Source organism: Diaphorina citri, unplaced genomic scaffold, assembly GCF_000475195.1.
Source record: "Diaphorina citri unplaced genomic scaffold, Diaci psyllid genome assembly version 1.1 scaffold977, whole genome shotgun sequence".
In the NCBI taxonomy this organism is placed as follows: domain Eukaryota; kingdom Metazoa; phylum Arthropoda; class Insecta; order Hemiptera; family Psyllidae; genus Diaphorina; species Diaphorina citri.
Window position 1 is genome coordinate 32,989 of NW_007378408.1, and position 7,310 is coordinate 40,298.

Sequence of the window (7,310 nt, forward strand, 5' to 3'; positions counted from 1 at the left end):
CCCGGGCGGGAATCGCACCCGCGGCCTAGCGCTTACATGGCAGACGCACTACCAACTAAGCTAACTAGGCTGGCTATTTTATTGTTTAAGTATATTTTACTTCCTATTACCGAGATATGTAGGTATGTCTATAAAAACCATGGAGGTATAAGGTAGAGAAAAAACATACTTAATTACAAGGTTCATAATCGAAAGGAAATTTGATTTCATTTTCAATATTCCAAGCAAGCAGAGTGCTATCCTTCTACTCTCTCGTGAGAGACCAGATTAACCTTGTCACCAGACGGCCCCCAACTCATAAAGGCTTGACTTTAATTTCTTCATTTCCATCCGACTAGAAAATCTAGGAATGGGTGCCTGACTAAATTGTTTCCATTGTCAGTCGGATTTGAACTTTGTGTATGCCGCGCGGCGGAATACCAATCTCGTTTAGAGTTGAGGAAGATTCCTCAGTAGTGTTATTCTCTTCAGAGCTAAGGGCCTTAATTATGAGAAAACTTACACTAAAATACCTACTAAAAATCTTCAATTTATGAAAACACCTAAAATACTATAGCTTCAGGAAAACTGAAACTCACGAGAAAAAAGGCCGTACGGAGACCATTCTTAGTGAAGATGCCGACCCCCCAATGTGGTCGTATGTACTCTTAAATAGGCTTGCCAAACGTCCCGAATTGGCCGGGACAGTCCCGAATTTCAGGGGGTGTCCCGGCGTCCCGTTCAGTTTCACATTTGTGACAGTAAATTAGGTATGCTTAACACAGTTAAAATTTCTTTTCTTTTCCGACATAACAGATGAGTCTGATCTTAGCATTTCCCTGGTTATTCATCACCATCATTTCCCTGTCTATTCTTACAGACAAGTCTAATCTTCCTGTGCTGGATGCCTCTGGTGGAGACTGCCTGGAAACTACTGGTCGAGTATTCCAGGCCACTTGCCTGATTGATACAATGATACACGGTTCATGAAGTCTGCACAAAATTACCGTGCACACGTACGGTAAGACAAGCTTGTCTCTTGGAAGTCTGTCGAAAGACAAGTTTTGTGAGTTGGAAGATAAGTCTGCCAGCTTGTGGACCGGGCCTAAAACGTGAAGTTTAACCCAGTCTCCGTGTGTTATTCCATAGTTTTGCACAAAATTACCGTGCACACGTACGGTAAGACAAGCTCTCTTGGAAGTCTGTCGAAAGACAAGTTTTGTGAGCTTGGAAGTCTGCCAGCTTGTGGACCGGGCCTAAAACGTGAAGTTTAACCCAGTCTCCGTGTGTTATTCCATAGTTCATGAATGGGTACAAGATTATATGGTGTCGATCAATCGTGTCGACAAGGTAAGTTATAGAGTCAGAGTGTGCAGGCTCGTATAGAACCTACCCAAAGTTCATGAATGGGTACAAGATCATGAAACGATAACAACAATGCTGAACGCTATGATTATAATGATTTCTCTAGTTCTGAAGTTCTATTCCTAGAATTGCTTGTCGTTGGAAGCAGTTTTGCTGATTTACCTACCTCGGTGCTGTAGTGGTCAAGGTGCTCGCCTGGTAAACAGGAGGGCGTGGGTTCAATCCCAGCCGAGGTATGGAATTTTATCCTCAATATAATTTGAGAATTTGACCACAATAATAGTAGTAGCCTACTGCTGGAGTAAAGGGACTTATCAGTCCTATGCGAGCAGTAAAAATAAGCACTATTATTATCATATAGGTAGGTACCTACGTAGGTAGTGTTTACATAAAGCGGAACTTTGAGCAGGGATGTTTGGTATGTGGAGATCATACTATTCATATTATTCTTCTCGATCGAAATAAATGTGCCAGCCTACTTAGCTTAGTTGGTAGTGCGTCTGCCTTGTAAGCGCTAGGCCGCGGGTTCGATTCCCGCCCAGGGCGGATTTTATCCTGATGGGATAATGTTCGTTCTCGGAAACGGCTGGCTTTCTCCTATCCTGTCTTCCTTCTCTCTTCGAATTCGGGACGATAAGACCATAGCAGTTACAGTTCACTCTGTCAAACCCCTTAAAAAAAATGTACATGTACGAAAAAGTAACTACTTGAATAAGTGCATGATAAAAAAAAATGGAATGAAAATATCTAAATTTGAAAATAGGTATAAGTACCTAAGCTGATATTGAAAAATAGTGATAACAAAATGCGTAGATAGGTACCTATTCGATCTATTTGAGCCCCTAACCCAAATCCCTATGGTAATAAGCCCACAGCGCGTCGTACGATATTGGTAGATGACGTCATCACAGGAGTACAGTGTTGTCGCTAGGTATGATATCGGCGGGCTTGAGACTCTCATGTTCCGAGAGCTGTATCTCACGATCTAGTGAACGCATTTTCTTCGTTATAGTCTCAATATTTTTTTTAATTTTCATAGTTTTTTCTGAGATAATAAAAAAAAATCATGAGAATCACCAATTTCGTTCAGGACAGTCACACTACTTTCACGTCACGTGAATCATGAACGAGATTACCTACAATATTATGTGGGAAAACTTTGAACTACATCTTTTCGACTCCCCATGACTTCTACTGACGTGATGTGACTCCTTATAAGTTTGTAAATAAGGACTCCTTAGTTCGTCGCCTGACTTTGCTGATATCGGTACAAACTTTTACCTTCACCTCCTTACCTCACTTGACATCTTGAATCTTTATCTTTTCCACCGGACACTCTGAGATACCTCTTCCTCTTCTTCTCCACCACATCCTTGTCCTCCTCTTCCTCTTTCATCTCCTTCCCTTCCATTTTCACCTCCCTTTCTTCCTTCTCCAGCGCCTTAGGTTTCTTCTCCACTCTCTCATCATTCACCTTCGTCTTCTCCTCTGTTCCTCCACCATCGCCTCCTTCTTTTTTACCTGTTGTGTGTTTGTTTACTGGATGACTGATTTGACCGTAGTGGAGGTGAAGTTTTAGAAGGTGAAAGAGAAGGAGGAACTGAATACTGTAGGAAGAAGGAGAAGGAAAATTTGGAGAAAAACGAATAGAAAAGGAGATCTGAGGGAGAAAGAGGAAGAGGAAAAAAGGAAGAGAAGTAAGAAATGTACTATACGTCTAGAAGAAGAAGAAGAAGAAGAAGAAGAAGAAGAAGAAGAAGGGGAACTGCACTTAGACTTGCAGGTATGCTTAGAAAGAACGGATGGTCGTTTAGTTGGTTTAACTCCATAACTCCACATGGATGAACCCCATTTGATAGGACCATCGACCATCTAGGGACCGTAGGAAATCGTCAAAATCAAGCGCGAGATGTAATTTTTGGTACGCAAACCTGCGGTATTATTTTGAAGTCGCCTTGGACTTTGCCTGATGTACAAAGTAAAACAATACACAATAGGAATAAATCGTGTAGGCTCTTACAAGCATGTTGTATACCCACATAGCTCTTATAGACTGACACTGACACACAAGATGGTCTCCTCACCTTCAAAACAATAAATGAAGTCAATGTTAGTCCCCCGTACATAATGTCTCCAGAGACCTCCTCCTTGATTCGGTCAAAATTCAGAATATAAATCCAGAAAATAATGATACGAACAATATCTCATGAAAATAAAGGATGGTTTGCATTTCAATAGCTTGGGTAAACGTAAATCTCGTATGTGTAGGAAAATAGCTAATGTTCTCCTAGGTAATGTGCAATCGTTAGTTAGGATAACTACAAGTTCGGCCATGCCTTTTCCACAAGTTTGGCCATGCCTCGGGATGAACTAGTATCTCATAAAAATGCATTTCAATAGCTTGGGTAAACGTAAATCTCGTATGTGTAGGAAAATAGCTAATGTTCTCCTAGGTAATGTGCAATCGTTAGTTAGGGGCCATGCCTTTTCCACAAGTTTGGCCATGCCTCGGGATGAACTAGCGGGATTCCGGAGCGAAGCGACGGAATTCAGCTATTTATAGTTCCTTGAGTAGTAATAGATTTATTCAGTGTAAATAAGTTACATATCTATTTACTTGATAAATCTCTTTGTAGATATGTAGGTACGTACTACGTACCATCTTGCCAGCAAAATGGTAAATGTATTGACTATTTCCATTCAAATTGGTGGATGTACTATTCACCCACATGTTAAACAGTGGATGCGACCAATTTACTCTCACTATTAAAAGAACTATGCTTATTAGGTGAACTGTGCTAAGTCACAAATGTATGGATCTTTCAGGACGCCTTTTTCGTTTAACATTTTCAGGGTGTTCCACAGTTTATCCTTCATGTCTGTTGGTCCAATTTTGTTGTCTCTCGAACGGTTGTCCTATTTTGATGACACTTATTTAACGATAATTGGATTTTTACCCAAATTGGCTTCTGTGCCCCCCTCCCCCCCTAAGAGACCCCTTTTTCAGTAAATTCTACAATTCAGCGAATCACTAGCACTTTAGAGGTGCTCTCATTTCACGTCTGATAACATCTGTAAATAAAAACGGCAGGCAGCAAAAAAAAAAAAAAAAAAAAAAAAAAAAAAAAAAAAAAAAAAAAAAAAAAAAAAAAAAAACAGGCAGTAAAATGTTTTGTCACTCTCAATACTCATCATCATCAGACAAAAAGCGAAGAGAAAATGTACTTTTAACAGTGATATAAATGTACTTTTAACAGTGATATAAATGTACTTTTAACAGTGATATAAATGTACTTTTAACAGTGATATAAATGTACTTTTAACAGTGATATAAATGTACTTTTAACAGTGATATAAATGTACTTTTAACAGTGATATAAATGTACTTTTAACAGTGATATAAATGTACTTTTAACAGTGATATAAATGTACTTTTAACAGAAGAGAAAATGTACTTTTAACAGTGATATAAATGTACTTTTAACAGTGATATAAATGTACTTTTAACAGTGATATAAATGTACTTTTAACAGTGACATAAATGTACTTTTAACAGTGACATAAATGTACTTTTAACAGTGATATAAATGTACTTTTAACAGTGCTATGAATGAATTTAACGTCAAGAGTTCAAACTAAGTGCCTAGTGCCTTGCACTTGACAAATTTCAATGGGAAGCACGTCAGTTCGAATTGCAACGTTGCCATGAGCTCCAGTAGAAAAAAAAAAAAAACAAAGTTTTCTTCTTCTTCTTCTTCTTCTTCTTCTTCTTCTTCTTCTTCCTCGCCTATATATGGATACAGTATTTCCCATGTTCAGACGGGGTCGGCGTTTTTCGTCAGCCTCTCGTTTTTCGTCAGCCTTAGGGTGATTGGTTTTGACTACAAAAAAAAAATAATAATACGAGTGGATGCCCTTCTCAGAGCTAATTGGCTATTTCTTTAACAAGGGACATTTCAGGCTGGTATCCTAACTTTAAAGTCCATTTTCACTAAATCTATAGGTACCGGTATTCCATATCTAGGTAGGTACATAATTATTATTATTAGTCCAGAGAAAATATGCTGACAAGTTTTTAACAGCATAACTTTCACCTTTTTATGCGTTCATCTACGGCCATATAAAGGTCAGAGTTCCGCAGCTACTGTAGATTCAGAGGGAGGGGGTAACTACTGAAAACTACTGTACTTAGGGGTTGAAGTTAGGAAATAGACATCCCTGCACCGTTAATAATAGCTAGTACTAATAAATTATCACACATGTTCCTAGGCTTTCTAGTTATGGGAAAGCATAATGAGGTCACAAACATACATATTTACCACCTAAAGACATCAGAGCTCACTCGATTTTGGTCTTGATCGGGCCAAAATGGGCCATTTCCTGCGTGAGTTCTACAGTCTACGTAACAGTTCATTGGCCAGCCTAGTTAGCTTGGAAGGTACGTCCGCCTTGTAAGCGCTAGGTCACGGGTTCGATTCCTACCCGGGGCGAATTTCATCTTAAACCGACAAGGTTCGTTCTCGGAACGGCTGGCTTTCTCCTACCTTGTCCTTCTATCTTCGCTTTCAGGACGATAAGACCTTAGCAGAGTTCCATCTATGAAACATCTAATACGGGAAAAAAGCCTACTGGGTCTAAGACTCCAAGAAAACAAATTGTTTTTATTCGCTAACCTATATTATACCTATACTTATTAAGTCTTCTTTCATCATGTTATTTATTTTCAATTTGCAATTCAGCTCAGCTCAAAAAGAAGATATGTAACATTTTTATCCGCAAGATATTTATCTCTTGGGTTTGGAGAAAATTTCGTGTGTGTTTACAACGACCTTTTCCACAAATATTTCGTCAAATTTATCATATCGCAGTGCCACTGGAAAAGTGTCTCAACTCAAAAAACTTTTCAGAACAAAGAAAAAAATTTCAAATAATCTGTCGGCACCTACTTCTTAAAAGAAAACTGACATCGAACAAAATAGGTACCAAATTACTGATCCCCTGAACAAATCAAAGAAATAAAATGATTTTTTTTTTTTTTTTTTAAAGAACGCTTGAGTTTCATGTGGGACATGAATCCTACCGTAAGAGCGATTCTGGTGAAATTGATTCTGTACGCAAAAGGCTAAGATCTAGTGAAAAAGCGGTGTAAAGTGAGTAAGGCTGGTGTTTTACGGTCGAGTGTACTGGCGGGCGGAAAACACTGCCTTTACATCTCAAGCCAATAAATTATACCGGTATTACCAATATACCAATTTATTATGACGGTTTCACCGACGTATTATACCAATTTTCCACCGGTTTGAACGGTGCTTTAGGTCTGTTGAACCTCCTCATTTATTTGGGAGGGAGGTGGTACCTATGAAACAACATAATATCAGAAGGAACATTTTAATTTGATTACATTGACCACTTCTCTATTTTTTTTTTTTTTTTTTTTTTTTAAGAGGTTTGACAGAGGGAACTGTAACTCTAGGGTCTTATCGTCCCGAAATCGGAGAGAGAAGGAAGACAGGATAGGAGAAAGCCAGCCGTTCCGAGAACGAACATTATCCCATCAGGATAAAATCCGCCCCGGGCGGGAATCGAACCCGCGGCCTAGTGCTTACAAGGCAGTCGCGCTACCAACTAAGCTAACTAGGCTGGCTAATAAAATGATTTAATACTATTGAATTCATCGGCACAATTCAAAGGGGGAGCAAGAAAATGACAAAAGTGCTTAGTGATGGAAGAACAAAGCTATTTTGATGCGGTTTTTAGTAAACCCAGGTGTATTTTGAGTTGAGACGCTTTTCCACTTGCACTGCGATTCGTATAATGTTACAATTTTTCTATAATATAAAAATAAGCTGCGCTGTATCACTTTATTTTACATCATCAACATTTGTAACTCTTTTCTTCCCATACGTCTCTTTTGAGTGAGTGCGTTCTATTTCGTTATATTTCTCCATTTTCATCTCTTTTTTCCG

General features: G+C 38.8%; 1 non-coding gene across 1 annotated transcript; it reads right to left on the reverse strand.

The window, feature by feature from the left end:
* Positions 1-6,911: 6,911 nt before the first annotated feature.
* On the reverse strand, positions 6,912-6,984 carry Trnat-ugu. Its single transcript has one exon. It is a non-coding gene; the product is annotated as a tRNA-Thr (tRNA).
* Positions 6,985-7,310: the final 326 nt, after the last annotated feature.